Here is an 18544-nt window from a genome sequence, read left to right as displayed (position 1 = left end):
AATTTTTTACTTCACAAGAACACAGAAGATTCTCAATTAGAGGTAACCTAATGTTTGCTAGTTTGCTAGCTTAGCTGGGTAAGTTAGCTAGCTAGATAACACTACAGTCCTCTATTGAACTCTGAAAGCCATAAGCTAAATCATATAGCAATCTTTTGGTCAACAAACTGTCAGTCAATTTCACCTATGACATGGTAGTATGCTAGACTGGTAGCTACCTTCAGGAGAGTAAACACGTTTGTTTGTTTGTTCGTTCTATCTTTGTCTGACGTTAGCTAACATAAGCTAGGTAATGTTACCAAATAAAGAGTATATCAATTTGGTAGCCATATATTCCACCTTTTTCTCGAAAACACTAAAGTAACTAAAAATAAAATGTTCGATATTGCCAACTCACTCTGTGCGTTGGTAGCAATGATAAATGTGTATAAATCGTCTATGGTAGGTTAGTTGGTTCTCAGCCAGTCTCAACTGGGTAGCAATGTAGTCTCAGCTGGGAGCCAGTTTAGTGCTCTAGTTAGCTAACAGCAAGCTGGCAATATTGAAATGTCCATGTTAGGTATGCTTAGCTAGCCAATCTAGCAGACTGGGTGTGGATAAATTAGGTATTGTTGTGTATTTTGTTGTAGGTGGTACAGAATCTAATTCCACCAACATACACTTCCAACCCCTAGCTCTCCACAAGGTGAAGGTAAATTGTCCAAAATATTTACAATCTGACGGCTAAGTTAGCTCAATTTACAGTAAGCATGGTATAAACATCAATTGGGTAGTGTTTGTAGGGTTTATGTTATGGGGTTACAGGTGGCTTTTAAGGATCGGACCCTTTTTTTTCAATTTTCGCCTAAGATGACATACCCAAATCTAACTGCCTGTAGCTCATGCACTGAAACAAGGATATGCAAATTCTTGGTACCATTTGAAAGGAAACACTTTTAAGTTTGTGGAAATGTGAAAGGAATGTAGGAGAATATAACACATTAGATATGGTAAAAGATAATAGAAAGAAAAAAACAAACGTTTTTATGTATTTCTTTTGTACCATCATCTTTGAAATGTAAGAGGATTTTATTATTCCAGGTGCAATTTAGATTTTGGCCAACATGCTCATCATTCATACACATCGATTATTTTACAAACAGCATGGGCAAACAGCTTGTTGTACAAAGACAAAAATGGTCCAATAACTACAGTGACCTCCAAAATGGGGTCTTTTTGGAGATATTTTCATCTAATCGGGTGAACCGTTTAGAAATTACAGCAGTTTTTGTACATGGTCCCACCAATGTAGGGAACCAAAAGTATTGTCATACCCTAATCTATTTCACCTGTCTTGTGCTTGTCCCCTGTGCATTTATACCTGCGTTTTCTGTTTGTCTTTTGCCAGTTCATCTTGTTTTGTCAGGTCTTACCAGCACGTTTCCCGTTTCTCCTGTTTTCAAGTTCTTGTTTTCTAGTCTTCCCAGTTCTGACCTTTCTGCCTATCCTGACCTGGAGCCTGCCTGCTGTCCTGTACCTGCCGGACTCTGACCTGGTTTACGAACCTCTGCCTGCCCTCAACCTGCCTTTTGCCTGCCCCTTTGTGATAGTTCGATTCTCTGAATATTTATTATCTGCCTCCGGTGTCTGCATCTGGGTCATATCCTGAGTCGTGATAGTACGAACTGGCCTTGACTGACCCAGCAGACTCAGACCCGTTTCTTAACTCTGTCTCCTCCCAAGGAGCCACCATTGGAAGACACGAGGAGCTACTTCAAAACCTTATGAAAAAGAGTCCAGACCTTGGCAGAATGCCATGATCACGCTTTCAATGCATTGCTGAAGCAATTCCACAGATAATCTACTAGGCAGCAAGCCACTACGATAACACCCAAACTCTCAGTAACCCCACTACCAGCGTAGCCTCTTCCCAGCCTACCCCAGCTTCCCGAAAACGCTGCTTACCTCCTCCAAAGTGCTACACGAGATCCAGGGACCTGTCGGGCGTTTCTCTCCCAGTGCTCCCTTATCTTCGAGCTGCAGCCCTCTTCGTTTCCCTCCGGTTGCTCGAAGATAACGTACCTGACAGCGCTGATGTCCGGGAGGGCACACGCCTGGGCTACGGCAGTGTGGGAGCAACAATCCACCATTTGCTGCAGTCTGGAGGAGTTTGAGGCGGAGGTTGGAAAGGTGTTCGATTCTTCGTCGTCCGGGAGGGTGGCTGCTCAGAAGCTACTTCAACAGCGTCAAGACCCCCGTAGTGTGGCAGACTATACAGAGTGCCTGCAACCCAGAGTCTCTGTTTGACACATTCCTTCATGGATTATTGAAGGTGGTTAAAGACGAGCTCTCAGCCCAGGAGCTTCCCATGGACCTTGACTCTCTCATAGCCTTGATCGATGGGCGGCTAAGAGAACGTAGGAGGGAGGAAGTCCGTTCCCGGTCACACTCGCTCATCCATGGCTCCCACCTCGTCTCCAAAGAATCCCGGAAGTCCTTGGCGTCTACAACACCGGGAAAATCCGATGTCACCCAAGCCCATGCAACTGGACGGGGTTAGATTGTCTCCTGCTGAACGCTTACGCAGACTGAGCACCAAGAGCTGTTTGTATTGTGGAACTACAGGACATTATATATCTACCTGTCCATTAGAAGGCCAGGCTCATCAGTAGGTATTAGTACGCTAGTGAGCCGTAAGGGGAGTGTCCAATCCTCCATTACTCGTACCCCTATCCATGTCATCCTGTTTTGGGGTGACCAGTCCAAATTTCTCTGGGTGCTCATTGACTCAGGCCGACGAGACCTTTATCGACGTTATCCTGGTGTCAGAGCTGGGAATCTCCACACAACCCCTCTCCATCCCCATGGAGCGCTGGATGGGCTCTCTATTGGCAGTCACCCACAATATGTTTCCTATTAACATGTGAGTGTCAGGTAATCACAGTGAGTCTAGCAGTTCCTGCTCATTGAATCTCCACACGTGCATGTGGTTTTGGGGTTTTCATGGCTTCACAGGCACAATGCCCTGATCAACTGTGTTACTGGTTCTATCATGGGTTGGAGCCTGCCACACATTGTCTGAAGTCGGCACAACCTGCCACGGGACGTCTTCTTGTGGACTTGTGAGAAGCCTCGGATCTCTCCGTCATTCCCACGAAGTACCATGACCTCCGGGAGGCTTTCAACAAGGCCCCCACTACATCTCTCCTTCTGCATCAAACCTACGACTGCACTATCGATCTTCTCCAAGGAATTACACTGACTCGGCGGCGGCTTTATTCACTGTTGGGTCCGGAGATTAAGACTATGGAAAGGTACATTGAGGACTTTCTTGTTGCAGGTAGTATTCACCCATCTGCCTCCCCCGCCGGCACTGGGTTCTTCTTTGTGGAGAAGAATTACAAAAACCTCTGCCCGTGTATCGACTATCAGGGCCTTAATGTCATCATGGTTAAAAACCGTTACCCTCTACCACTCATCTCCTTGGCTTTCAAGCCTCTCCAGAGGGCGACAATTGTCTCGAAGTTGGACCTTCGAAATGCCTACCATATGGTTCGAATACGAGAAGGAGACTTTAACGCGGCTAGCGGCCGCTACGAGTACCTTGTTATGTCATTTCGGACTGACCAACGCTCCTGCAGTGTTCCAGGCCAATCAGATGGATTCTGACAAGGTGAGAGCGGTAGTGGATTGGCCTCAACCCACATCCATAGCACAGCTGCAACGTTTCCTGGGGTTTGCTCATTTCTACCGCCGTTTCAACCGGGGTTACAGCACCCTGGCTTCACGTGGTCTCCAGCAGCTGACCGGGCATTCTCGGATCTCAAGTAGTATTTGGAGTGGGGACCGTCCCGGCCCAGCATTCTGCGCAAGACCAAAAGCTGCATCCCTGTGCTTTCCTTTCCCATCATCTTAACCCTGCTGAGAGGAAATATGACATGGGAAATGGAGGAGTGGAGGCACTGGTTAGAGGGGGCGGAACATCCATTCTTAGTGTGGACTGACTATATGAACCTGGAATATCTCCACACCACTATGCTCCTCAACTCAAGGCAGGCTCGATGGGCCCTGTTATTCACTCTGTTCAATTAAACTATCTCCTACCGCCCTCGGTCCAAGAATGTGAAGCCTGACACGCTCTTACGCCTGTATAGCCCCGATGCTACACCATCTGACCCCAAGTGGGGGGTGGGGGGGTCTGCATATTCCCTGGTCCTGGTATAGGCACATTCCTCTAGACTGACCGGCCATCCAGGCTCCCGTCGGACCCTGGCTTTCATCCCACAACCTTTTTGGTGGCCCACCATGGTTCCTGATGTCTCTGTATTCATCACCGCCTGCATGTGTGCACAGAATAGAACTCCACGACAAGCTCCAGCTGGCCTCCTTCAACCACTCCCTGTTCCTCACCGCACCTGGTCACATATATCCCTGGACTTAGTCACTGTTCTCCCTCTGTCAGATGGCAACACCACTATTCTTGCGGTGGTGGATAGGTTTTCCGAAGCTCCCCAATTCATTCCCCTTCCCAAGTTACCCGGCCCAGCTCGTCTTCTGGATCCATGGACTTGCAGTCAAAATGGTCTCCAATCGTGGTCCTCAGTTCCCATCCCGGTTCTGGAAGGCGTTCCGCACCCTCATTGGGTTGTTGGCAAGCCTATCCTCCGGTTTTCATCCCCAGTTTAACGGCCAGTCGGCTCTTTGTTGCCTAGTCTCCGCCAACCCCATCGCCTGGAGCCAGCAACTTGTGTGGGTGGAATACGCCCACAACACCCTTCCTTGCTCGGCCACTGGTCTCTCGCCCTTCGAGTGTTCCTTGGGATATCAGTCCCAGCTCATCCCAGAGCAAGAGAAAGAAGTCAGCATACGCTCTGCCCAGATGTTTGTCCACCGATGTCAACTAACCTGGAAGAGAACCCGGTCCCCTCTTCTCAAGACCACCTCTAGGTATCGGCGACATGCGGACCGCCACCGGACCCCTGCTCCCTGCTATCACCTCGGGCAGAGTGTATGAATTTCCACTCGGGATCTGCCCCTCCGGGTGGAATCCCGCAAACTTTCCTGACAAGGTGAGAAACCTGCGTTTTCTGTTCGTCTTGTTTTGTCAGGTCTTACAAGCATGTTTCCCGTTTCTCCTGTTCTCAAGTTTTTGTTTTCTAGTCTTCCTGGATCTGACCTGCCTGCCGTCCTGTACCTGCCGAACTCTGACCTGGCATCTGCGTCATATCCTGAGTCGTGAATCTGCATATCCTGAGTTGTGATACTTTTATGTTTATTAAAGTAGTCAAACATTTAGCATTTGGTTCCATATTCCTAGCACGCAATGACTACAAAAAGCTTGTGACTCAACAAACTTGTTGGTTGCATTTGCAGCTTGTTTTGGTTGTGTTTCAGATTATTTTGTGCCCAATAGAAATTAACGGTAAATAATGTTGTCATTTTAGGGTTACTTTTTGTCAGGACCCGGTTTCGAACCTGGGTCTCCGGAGTGAGAAACAGTCACTTAACCAACTGAGCCACGAATAGACAGCAGAACCCAGAAGATGAGGCAGACACAGCAGTACTTAAGACGGTGTATTTAATAAAGAAAAAATCCTAAAATGCAAAAAATGGCAAATCCAAAAGGTGGTAGGAAAAACACAAAAAGACCTCAAAAGAAACTCACCAAAAATAAACAAAAACAAAAAACCACAAGAACTTCACCCGGAATCGACAAGAGCACACAGAACACTAGGGCAGGGTGCTAACATACAAACACAGAGCACAGAACTGAGGGAAACAAAGGGTTTAAATACAATCAGGGGAAACGAGACACAGGTGCAAATAATGGGGATCAAGGGAAAAACATAGGGACAAAAAGCACAATGGGGACATCTACTGACCAAAACCCGGAACAACCCTGGCCAAATCCTGACAGAATCCCCCCCCTAGGAACGGCTCCTGACGTTCCTACCAGCTCTCTCAGGGTGGAGGACCCTGAACTGACGAATGAGGTCAGGGTCCAGGATGTCTTTGGCAGGAACCCAGGAGCGCTCCTCAGGACCGTAGCCTTCCCAGTCCACCAGATACTGCCAGGACCGCTGCACCCGGCGGGAATCCAGTATCCGGTGGACGGTATAAGCCGGCTGGCCTCCAATGACACGAGGCGGAGGGGGAGGTCTGTCTGCCGGGACAAGGGGAGAAAAACAACAGGTTTTAACAATGACACATGAAATGTGGGATTAATCTTAAGGGATCTGGGTAAGTGTAGGCGATAAGAAACTGGGTTAACTCTCCTGGCAACCTTGAAGGGACCGATGTATTTTTGGGACAGCTTGCGAGACTCCACCCGTAGAGGTAAGTCTCTTGTGGAAAGCCAGACTCTCTGGCCGGGGCGCAGGGTAGGCCCGGGACGGCGACGTCTGTTGGCTTGTTGTTGATACCTCTGTGAGGAACGCATCAGATTAAGACGGGTCTTCCTCCACATAAGCCGACAGCGTCTGACGAACCTCAAGGCTGAAGGCACTCTGACTTCTGCCTCCTGGTCCGGGAACAATGGAGGAGCATAGCCAAACTGACACTCGTGCGGGGACATACCAGTGGAGGAGGAGCGCAAGGTGTTGTGCGCGTATTCGGCCCAAACAATAAAGGATGACCATGTGGACGGGTTGTCACGAGTCATACATCGGAGGGTGGTTTCCAGCTCTTGATTCATCCTCTCTGTTTGGCCGTTGGACTCCGGATGGTACCCTGAAGATAGACTGGCAGAAGCCCCCATGAGTTGGCAGAAGGCCTTCCAAAACCTTGAGGCGAACTGGGGACCTCTGTCAGAAACCACATCTTGAGGAATGCCGAAGACTCGGAACACATGATTAATTACCAACTCAGCCGTTTCCTTGGCAGAAGGTAACTTAGTCAGAGGGACGAACCTGGCCGCCTTTGAAAACCTGTCGATCATGACTAGGATAGTAGTATTGCCATGGGATGGAGGAAGTCCAGTAATAAAGTCCAATGAGATATGGGACCAGGGTCTGTGGGGAACAGGTAAAGGGTGAAGGAGTCCTTGAGGGCGGAGGTGAGAAGATTTGCCCTGGCAGCACACGGGGCAGGCATTGACGAAAGTGGCAACGTCTTCTCTTATGGTAGGCCACCAGAACTTACGCTGGATGAACTCCAAGGTGCGACCTACGCCCGGATGACAGGTGAGGCGAGAGGAGTGCCCCCACAGAAGGACCTGAGTCCTCACTGCCTTGGGGACAAACAACCGATTGGCAGGGCCTCCTTTAGGGTCCGGTTCGCTAGCTTGAGCACGTCTCACGGTATCCTCAACTTGCCACGAGATCGGAGCCACAATCTTAGCAGCAGGAAGGACAGGCATGTCCGTGTCATCTCGAATGGCAGGAGCGTAGACTCGGGACAGGGCATCCGGTTTGAGATTCTTCGACCCGGGCCGATAGGTGAGGATAAACTGGAATCGATTGAAGAAAAGAGACCATCTAGCTTGTCTAGAGTTCAATCGCTTCGCCTGCTGGATATACTCCAGATTTTTGTGGTCCGTAAGCACTTGAAACGGGTGAGAAGCCCCCTCGAGCCAGTGTCTCCATTCCTTCAATGCCATCTTAACCGCTAGGAGTTCACGATCCCCCACATCGTAGTTCCTCTCAGTCGGGGTAAGCCGGTGTGAGAAGAAAGCGCACGGATGAAGCTTCTTGTCTTCACCCCTCTGAGACAGGACAGCTCCAACACCAACCTCTGATGCGTCTACCTCCACCACAAATGGTTCATCCGTAGTCGGTAGTATCAGGATGGGAGCAGAGAGGACGCGCTGCTTGAGTCCTTGGAAGGCCGTCTCAGCTTCTCTTCCCCACAAAAACCTTGCATTGCCACCTTTGGTTAAAGCTGAGAGAGGAGCTGCCACCAAACTGAAGTTCTTGATGAACTTGCGGTAAAAGTTTGTGAAGCCCAGGAAACGCTGAACATCCTTAACGGATTTGGGGTGGGCCAATCCGCTACCGCCCCTACCTTCCTAGGGTCCATTTGGACTCGACCGGGTTCCACTACAAATCCCAGGAATTGTACTCGGGATGAATGGAATTCACATTTTTCCGGCTTAACGTACAGATGGCTGTCCAGGAGGCGTTTGAGTACTTGTCTGACATGCTTAGTGTGTTCTTGAAGGGAGCTCGAAAAGATGAGGATGTCTTCCAAGTAAACGAACACAAATATGTTAAGCATATCCCTAAGCACATCGTTTATGAGCGCTTGGAACACCGCTGGGGCGTTGGTCAGGCCGAAGGGCATCACCAAGTATTCATAGTGACCAGTAGGCGTGTTGAAAGCGGTCTTCCACTCGTCACCAGGTCTGATCCGCACAAGATGGTATGCGTTCCGCAGGTCAAGCTTAGTGAAAACAACTGCTTCCTGGAGCAGCTCGAAGGCTGTGGCCATAAGGGGTAGCGGGTAACGGTTACGGACGGTTATGTCATTGAGTCCCCGGTAGTCGATGCAAGGACGTAATCCACCGTCTTTCTTGGCCACAAAGAAAAACCCTGCTCCCGCCGGGGAGGTTGATGGACGCATGAGGCCTGCTTCCAGAGAGTCCTTGATGTAGGTATCCATAGCAGCTCGTTCGGGTGGAGATAGGGAAAAGATCCGACCCCTGGGGGGCAAGTGCCCGGAAACAGGTCGATGGGGCAATCGTAAGATCTATGGGGTGGTAGCATGGTGGCCCTCTGTTTGCTAAACACCAGTTTGAGGTCATGGTAACACTCGGGAACTCGGGTCAGGTCGATGGATTCTAAAGACTCGGGAGTAGAACTCGGGGAATTCTGGAAAATACAAGTAGCTTGGCACGTAGGACCCCACTGCTTGATAGTGCCCACAGACCAGTCGATGTGAGGGTTATGGCTGTGAAGCCAGGGGTATCCAAGGACGAGAGGGAACTCGGAACAGGAGATCAAATGAAAGTTCATCAATTCCTGGTGTTGTGAAACTGAAAGTCTCAAGGAGGTAGTGACATGAGTGACAAGTCCAGATCCCAAAGGGCTTCCATCCAATGTAGTAACCCTCATGGGGTCACTTAGAGGTTCAGAGGGAACGCCATTCTCCTTCGCCCAGACACCATCCATGAAGTTACCTGCGGCTCCAGAGTCTACCAAGGCTTGAAGGTGAAGCTTGTGGTTGTCCCAGGAGAGGGTGACTGGAATGAGCAGACGGGAGTTGGACGGATGGGAGGAGGTTATGTTTCCCGTTACAGTTCCCCCCGGTCTGTACGGGACAGAGCGTTTCCCTGGAGCCCGGGACACGTGGAACGGAAATGGCCCGGTTTGCCGCAATATAGACAGCGTCGCTCCCTCATCCGGCGGTCTCTCTCAGCCTGGGAGATGCGTCCAATCTGCATGGGTTCCGGTGATGATAAAGGTGGGGACTCGGAGCTGGGACTGATAGGGGCTAGAGGTCTACGGTTGAGTTCTCTCTCTCTCAGACGCTGGTCAATGCGTGAGGCCAACTTGATCAGGGACTCGAGATTGTCCGGTGGTTCCCGAGTGGCCAGTTCATCTTGGATAGTGTCGGAAAGGCCTTTCAGAAAGCACACCGTGAGCGCCTCGTTGTTCCAGCCACTCGCTGCTGCCACCGTGCGGAACTGGATGGCATAGTCCGTCACGCTGCGCCAACCTTGATGGAGAGTCAGGAGCTGTTTGGCTGAGTCAGAACCACTGCTTGGGCCTTGAAACACTCGTTTGAATTCCTCAGCAAAGGCAGAGTAGCTGGCACAGCAGGAACTATGGGCATCCCACACAGCAGTAGCCCAGGCCAGGGCTTTTTTCGACAGCAGGGTGATGATATATGCGATCTTAGACCGGTCGGTGGGAAACGACGAGGGTTGCAGCTCAAAGGAGAGAGAACATTGAGTGAGAAAGCCTTTACAAGCATTTGGATCACCTGAGAACCGTTGGGGAGGTGGAAGACGAGGTTCAGCCAGGGGGTTAACTGCCATGGGTACGTGAACCTGAGGTACTGGGACGGAAACTGTTGCCGGGGTAAGTCGATCAGATATTTGCTTAATGGAAGTCAGCATCTCCGACAGAAGATGAGAATGTCTAGCCATTAAGGCCTCTTGCTGAACCAGGGCGGCTTCGTGGCGTTGGACAGTCTCCTGGTGGTGGGACAGCGTGGCAAAAAGGTCCTGGGAACTGGCTGCCTCTGGGTTCATTTTTGGCTCTGTGTTTCTGTCAGGACCCGGTTTCGAACCTGGGTCTCCGGAGTGAGAAACAGTCACTTAACCAACTGAGCCACGAATAGACAGCAGAACCCAGAAGATGAGGCAGACACAGCAGTACTTAAGACGGTGTATTTAATAAAGAAAAAATCCTAAAATGCAAAAAATGGCAAATCCAAAAGGTGGTAGGAAAAACACAAAAAGACCTCAAAAGAAACTCACCAAAAATAAACAAAAACAAAAAACCACAAGAACTTCACCCGGAATCGACAAGAGCACACAGAACACTAGGGCAGGGTGCTAACATACAAACACAGAGCACAGAACTGAGGGAAACAAAGGGTTTAAATACAATCAGGGGAAACGAGACACAGGTGCAAATAATGGGGATCAAGGGAAAAACATAGGGACAAAAAGCACAATGGGGACATCTACTGACCAAAACCCGGAACAACCCTGGCCAAATCCTGACACTTTTATTGCGAATAAGAAGAGAATATTTTTCTGAACAGTTGTACATTAATGTGGATGCTACCATGAGAACTGATCATCCTGAATGAATGATGAATAATGATGAGGCACAAAGATCATAACCCCAAGACATGATAACATCTCACCATTACCAATAACAGGGAAGGGGTGTGTATTCATGAGTCACAAGCTTGATGTAGTCGTTGCATACTAGGAATATGGGACCAAATACTAAAGTTGACTACTTTAATACACAAGTGAATTGTCCAAATACTTTTAGTCCTCCCATTTTAGAGAACCATGTACAAAACGTCCTGTAAATACTGATATGAATATGAAAATGTGTGTGTATTTGCACAGACCAAAAAATTGTCCATAATAGCTAGCTTTGAGTAAATAGCATTCCTTTAATGGGCAACTCAACCACGTGGTAGAGCATATTTTTCACGAGTTCCTAAAATTATGAAGCAACATTTTAATAATTTCATAATTCCAAAATGTTTTAGACGTCAACAACATTTTACAGTCTTGTAATTTCCCATTTTATGCACAATTAGTACTGAAAACATGTGATTAATGAGGTTCGGTTTTGCTAAAATTCACTTCCTGGTTTTCAAAATACAGGAGTCCGATAATGAAAACCAAATTATAATTTTATTAAATGGCATTGGTTGAGAAATAAAATATGCCAAACAAAATTCATATTTTAATTTAATTTCAAATTGTTTGTCAAAATAATCTCAACCGCTTGGCACATTTTCTGTGAAGAACATGTAAAATAACACATTTTCATTGAGTGCACACTATGCACCCGCCTACACATTTATTTTACATATGTGGTGTTTGGGTCCACTGGACCTGAGGGTAATAAAAGTGTGGAAAAGTGTGTGTGTGCCTTCACTCTGTCTTCCTCCTCCCTGGGCCTGCTGTTCCAACATAGCACCAAGAACCTGCCTGTCTCCCGCTTTTCTCGCACTCTTTACCCTTTGTAGTGTGTGAAACTACACAATGTCTTGCGGGAACTTGCACAATGTCATTACAATACATTATTTCAATACATTATTTCGATACGTTGTTAAAAAAATGCAGTACTTTCCCACACTCTACCCCAGCCATGTGCAAATTGGAGAAGGGACACAACTAATACAACGGCAGAGAGACAAGATAGCTGCAATCAGGTCAGTGTGTGACAAGTGGGTGGACCGCCTTCCCCTGTTTTGCAACCCTGGGCCCAACGTTACTGTTGATGAGCAGCTTATGCCATTTAGGGGCCGCTGCCCCTTCAGGCAGTATATACCATCGAAACCCGCAAAATACGGAATCAAGATCTGGGTTGCCTGTGACGCTGCTTCATCGTATGCATGGAACTTGCAAGTGTATACGAGGAAGCAAGATGGAGGAGCCTCTGAGAAGAACCAAGGGATGCGGGTTGTCCTGAACGTGACAAAGGGAGCTCCTCAAGAGAAATCTGATGATGGTAGCAACAGTATAAAAAAGCAAGCCAGAGCTCCCACCTTAACTGTTGAATACACGGAACAAGCCTATCAATTCCTCTAAGTTTGTGTTCACGGCCAACAAGTCCATAGTGTCCTACGTGCCAAAGAAAGGCACAAATGTGGTACTCATGAGTATGCTGTATAGGGATGGGAGAATCTGTCGCCAGGAACATCAAAAACCAGAAATCATAATGGATTGCAATGCTACCGAAGGATGGGTGGACAATTTAGACAAGCTAGTGACTGACTATAGCTGCAAAAGAAGAACCCTACGCTGGCCACTTGTGATATTCTTCAACATCTTGGACATCTCGGGTTGCAAAGTGTTTGTAATGCGTCTGTGTGTAGCTGGTGTAGATGAGCCAGGCGCAGGACAGCAGATAAGAGTAATGTACGTAATGTACTCAACAATAATACAATACACGTCAACACATAACGGACCGCAATACAAGAAACAATCACTCACAAACAAACATGGGGGAACAAAGGGTTAAATAATGAACAAGTAATTGGGGGATTGAAATCAGGTGTGTAAGACAAAGACAAAACAAATGAAAAATGAAAAGTGGATCGGCGATGGCTAGAAGGCCGGTGAGGTCAACAAGGAGAGGGACCGACTTCGGTGGAAGTCGTGACAGCGTTTGTCATGGCATTGAACCCAGATTGGAATAGAGGGAAGCTCCAGTTGGCTCTTTGTCGAGGAGCTGGGCAAGGCATTGGTAAGACCTCAAATCCAGAGGAGGCAACATATTCCAAGGACCCCGGTTTCATAACATGGCCCTTTTGGGGTGTATATCGTGGCTCCCCCCCCTCTCTCACTCGCTCTCCAACATCAGGTTTTACAACGGTCATAAATACCTGGTAGAAACTGCCATGCTGTATTGAGGGAGAGTATATGGAGAACAAAGTGCTTCTCCTGCCATAACTCCTCATCCCCAAAATGGGAGAATTAAACAATATTTATATTTTTGAGAGTTTTGGAATGGTCCGTGGACACTTAAGGGACATTAAGGGACAGTCATGTCGAGTGTGTTTCATTTGGTGATACCATGAAGGACAGGAATCACACATAACTGTATCTCCTAAAGTGTAAATTTCCCAGCTGTCAGGTTTACATCTGAATGTTGTATAAAATTAATGAATAAGTATAAGAATACTTTTGAAAATCTAACAATGTGATGTAGTCTTCTAAATGATAATTGGTTGTTTTATGGTAACTTATGCACAGTCAGTAGCCACGCCCAGGTGGCCACGCTATTTTGATTGGGTCGAGGTGTGACTAGGGTGGGTGATCTAGTGTGTTGATTTCTATGTTGGCCTGGTATGGTTCCCAATCAGAGGCAGCTGTTTATCGTTGTCTCTGATTGGGGATCATATTTAGGCAGCCATTTCCTCACTGGTTTTTGTGGGGTCTTGTTTTTGTGTTGATGCCTGTGAGCTCTACAGAACGGCACGTTTCGTTTGCTGTTTATTATTATTGTGAGTTTCATCTGATTAAACATGTGGAACTCTACGTACGCTGCGCCCTGGTCCATGACATTCCCGTGTCTGTGTTTTTGTATTTTCATATAAATACAATACCAGTCGAAGGTTAGGACACACCTACTCATTCAAGGGTTTTTCTTTATTTTACTATTTCCTACATTGTATAATAATAGTGAAGACATCAAAACTATAAAATAACACATATGTAATCATGTAGTAACCAAAAAAAGTGTTAAACAAATCAAAATATATTTGAGATTCTTCAAAGTAACCACCTTTAACCTTGATGACAGCTTTGCACACACTTGGCTTTCTCTCAACCAGTTTCATGAGGTAGTCACCTGGAATGCATTTCAATTAACAGGTGTGCCTTGTTAAAAGTTAATATGTGGAATTTCTTTCCTTCTTAATGCATTTGAGCCAATCAGTTGTGATGTGACATGGTAGGGTGGGTATACAGAAAATATCTCTTCTTGGTAAAAGGCCAAGTCCATATTACGGCATGAACAGCTCAAATTTGTAAAGAGAAATGACAGTCAATCATTACTTCAAGACATCAGTCAATGCAGAAAATGTCAAGCACTTTGAAAGTTTCTTCAAGTGCAGTCACAAAAACAACCAAGTACTATTTATTATTTACCTTTATTTTACTAGGCAAGTCAGTTAAGAACAATTTCTTATTTTCAATGACAGCCTAGGAACAATGGGAACGACAGATTTTTTACCTTGTCAGCTCGGGGATTTGAACTTGCAACCTTTCGGTTACTAGTCCAATGCTCTAACCACTAGGCTACACTGCCTCCCCTATGATGAAACTAGCTCTCATAAGAACCGCCACAGGATAGGAATAGCCAGAGTTACCTCTGCCGCAGAGGATAAGTTCATTAGAATAACTGCACCTCAGATTGCAGCCCAAATAAATACTTCACAGAGTTCAACAGTCAAATCTCAACATCAACTGTTCAGTGGAGACTATGTGAATCAAGCCTTCATGATCGAATTGCTGCACACAACAAAAAACTACTAAAGGACACCAATAAGAAGAGACTTGTGCCAAGAAACATGAGCAATGGACATTAGACCAGTGGAAATCTTTCCTTTGGTCTGATGAGTCCAAATGTGAGATTTTTGGTTCCAAACACCATGTCTTTGTGAGAAACAGAGTAGGTAAACAGATGATCTCTGCATGTGTGGTTCCCACCGTAAAGAGTGGAGGAGGAGGTGTGATTGTGTGGGGGTGTTTTGCTTGAGACACATGAAAAAAAGTGGAATTAGTAGGTGTGTCCAAACTTTTGACTGGTACTGTCTATACAGTATATATTGTGTTTTATGTGTATATTTATGTTGTATCATACACGGTGCATTTGATAAAGAGACCTAGGTCTCAATATGTATTCCCTCTTAAAATAAAGGTTAAATAAATATAAATAAGTAACTTCAAACTGTGACCGGAGTTTGTAAAGAAGAGGAGAATCTCAGTTGAAAAATAGAGTAACAAATGAACATCAGCTGAGCAACTTACCAATCACATGGCTGATTGGTAAGATAGCTAGGGCTCCGTTTTGACCTGTCCAAGAGCTTGAACGATAAGGATTTCCTGTGAATTATATTAATCAATAAAAAAGTAATACAATTATTCATAAACAGCAACTTCACACACCTTTGAGTTTTCCTGAATGGGCAGAGGCTATGGTTTTTGTCAGTCCTTGGAGCTTCCACTCTTTTTCCTCATATCGCCTCATGTGCATCTCTATCCAGGACTCGTACTCTTCCAGCTGGGTATTCCTAAAGTCTTGCTGACAGTGATTTTCCCATAAGTGATCAGTCAATCCAACGTACACCTGTCAGAGAGCATTGGCTAATCAGTCGCAACGACAAATCTGCTCACAGTAGATACTGACAAAATATTTCTTACAAAACCTTACAAATCTAAGCCATCACTATTCACAGCAATGAGGTGGAAGAACTTGGTGGAAGAAACATGAAAAAACATCACCAAGCCTATCACATGCCAAGGTGAAGCCATTACCTATGCAATACTATCAGATATACAGGAAGTACTTGTGAGTAGGCACGCAGGGGTAAATATAATAATAAATATATGCAATTTAGCAGACATTTTTATCCAAAGCGACTTACAGTAATGCATGCATACATTTTACCCATGTATGGGTCAAGTTAGGGTATAGGTCAAGAATGGATCAAGTTAGATTATGGGTTAAGTATGGGTCTAGTTAGGTTATCAGAGGTCTTTCAAGCATTAACCCTTACAGGCATAACACTTAAATCAGGACTCTTCAAAATCAGCCTAAGACTGGGATTCTTACTGGGTTGCACTCTTCAAAATGAAGCAGCTGATCAGGTGTACAGTGCTCTAGTACTGGCTGAGTCAGCTCTGGTTCCCTGCCTGAGCCATACTCGCAGTCACAGTTCTGCAGTTCCCGGATACATTGCTGGTGCAAGGACATCATGGTTGGCAGAAAAGCACATGGAACCAGAATATACCTGCCTCTTCTGGTTCATAATGACAAAGCAAAACAGGTTTTTAGACATTTTTGCACATTGATTAAACATAAAAACCAGAAATAACTTATTGACGTAAGTATTCAGACCCTTTGGTATGAGACTCGGAATTGATCTCAGGTGCATCCTGTTTCCATTGATCATCCTTGAGATGTTTCTACAACATGATTGGAGTCCATCTGTGCATAATTAAATTGATTGGACATGATTTGGAAAGGCACACACCTGTCTATATAAGGTACCACAGTTGACAATGCATGTCAGAGCAAAAACCAAGCCATGACATTGAAGGAATTGTCTGTAGAGCTCCGAGACAGGCTTGTGTCGAGGCACAGATCTGCAGAAGGGTACCAAAAAAAGTTTTCAGCATTGAAGGTCCCCAAGAACACAGTGGCCTCCATCATTCTTAAATGGAAGAAGTTTGGAACCACCAAGACTCTTCCTAGAGCTGGCCGCCTGGCCAAACTGAGCAATCCGGGGAGAAGGGCCTTGGTCGGGGAGGTGACCAAGAACCTCTTGGTCACCCTGAAAGGCTACCAGAGTTCCTCTGTGGAGATGGGAGAACCTTCCAGAAGGACAACCATCTCTGCAGTACTCCACCAATCAGGCCTTTATGGTAGAGTGGTCAGACAGAAGCCACTCCTCAGTAAAAGGCACATGACAGCCCACTTGTAGTTTGCCAAAAGGCACCTAAAGGACCCTCAGACCATGAGAAACAAGATTCACTGGTCTGATGAAACCTAGATTGAACACTTTGGCCTGAATACCAAGAGTCACATCTGGAGGAAACCTGGTGCCAACCCTACCGTGAAGCATGGTGGTGGCAGCATCATGGTGTGGGGATTCAACGACAGGGACTGGGAGACCAGTCGGGATCGAGAGAAAGATAAACAGAGCAAAGTACAGAGAGATCCTTGATGAAAACCTGCTCCAGGGCGCTCAAGAGCTCAGCGAAGGTTCACCTTCCAACAGGACAACGGCCCTAGGCACACAGCAAATACAACGCAGGAGTGGCTTCGGGACAAGTCTCTGAATGTCCTTGAGTGGCCTAGCCAGAGCCTGGGGACTTGAACCCAATCGAACATCTCTGAAGAGACCTGAAAATAGCTGTGGAGCAACGCTCCCCAACCAACCTAACAGAGCTTGAGAGGATCTGCAGAAAAGAATGGGAGAAACTCCCTAAATGCAGGTGTGCCAAGGTTGTAGCATCATACCCAAGAAGACTCAAGGCTGTAACTGCTGCCAAAGGTGCTTCAACAAAGTACTGAGTAAAGAGTCTGAATACTTATGTAAATGTGATATTTCCATTTTTGAAAATAGCTGTGAAGCAACGCTCCCCATCCAACCTGACAAAGCTTGAAAGGATCTGCAGAGAAGAAAGGGAGAAATTCCCCAAATACAGATGTGCCAAGCTTGTAGCATCATACCCAAGAAACTGTTTTGAGCACTCCTCCTTTAAGCTGTTTTGAACCTCCACTTCAGTTTTCAAAAACTTGTTCTGCAAAGCATCATCCGTGTCTGTATTAGGGAGAAATTCAAACATGCTGATAATGGACAGTGGACACAATCATTAGACAAATTATTCCAAATGAGTCAAAGCAAGTACGTTAAGTACCTTGAGGTCTCTTTTAGAACCAATTTCTTATAGTGTCTGACTAATAAGCCTGACTGCTTCTCCTGCAAACAGTTTCCAGCTTTACTGATTCCGGTCTCCTAATCAGAATCAAGACAAACATACATTCAATTGATTAAAAATCGGTGCATGCAAGCCACAACTCTTCATGCTAAATTATATATAATATAGTAACACAAAAAATTAAGTATAGGAGTGTCTTACTGCAAGAATGTCTAGGGTTACAGCCAACTCCTATAGTTTCTTTATGGTTTTCAGGATCTGTAAATAAACAGATGTCTATGCATAAACTATAATGTTTAGCATAAACCTTCAGTTTACATTAGGATCAGTGGAGGCTGCTGAGGAGAGGGTGGCTCATAATTATGTCTGAAGTGGAGCAAATGGAATTGCATCAAATACATGAAAACCATGTGTTTGATGTATTTGATACCATTCCACCAATTCCGCTCCAGCCATTAACATGAGCCCAATCACCTGTGATTAGGGTACATTATAATACTGTCCTTGCACGATTATAATGGCCAACATTATTGTTTATCATGATCTACCATGGACATCATGCAGAATTTGTCTGAAAAAGTACAAATGAAAATGTGTATGAAAGCTGAACCAAATTGACATACATCCCAAAATGGTAATCCTTTTTTCGGTTGACTCGAAAGTCAGAATTGCTGAAGGTGCATTCCGAGAAGGAGCTATGTATGGGAACACCCCCCGCCCAGCTAGGCTACTCCTTTTACTATGAACTATAAATGG

Source organism: Oncorhynchus masou, chromosome 24, assembly GCF_036934945.1.
Source record: "Oncorhynchus masou masou isolate Uvic2021 chromosome 24, UVic_Omas_1.1, whole genome shotgun sequence".
Classification (NCBI taxonomy): Eukaryota; Metazoa; Chordata; class Actinopteri; order Salmoniformes; family Salmonidae; genus Oncorhynchus; species Oncorhynchus masou.
Note: the sequence above shows the minus strand (reverse complement) of the source record.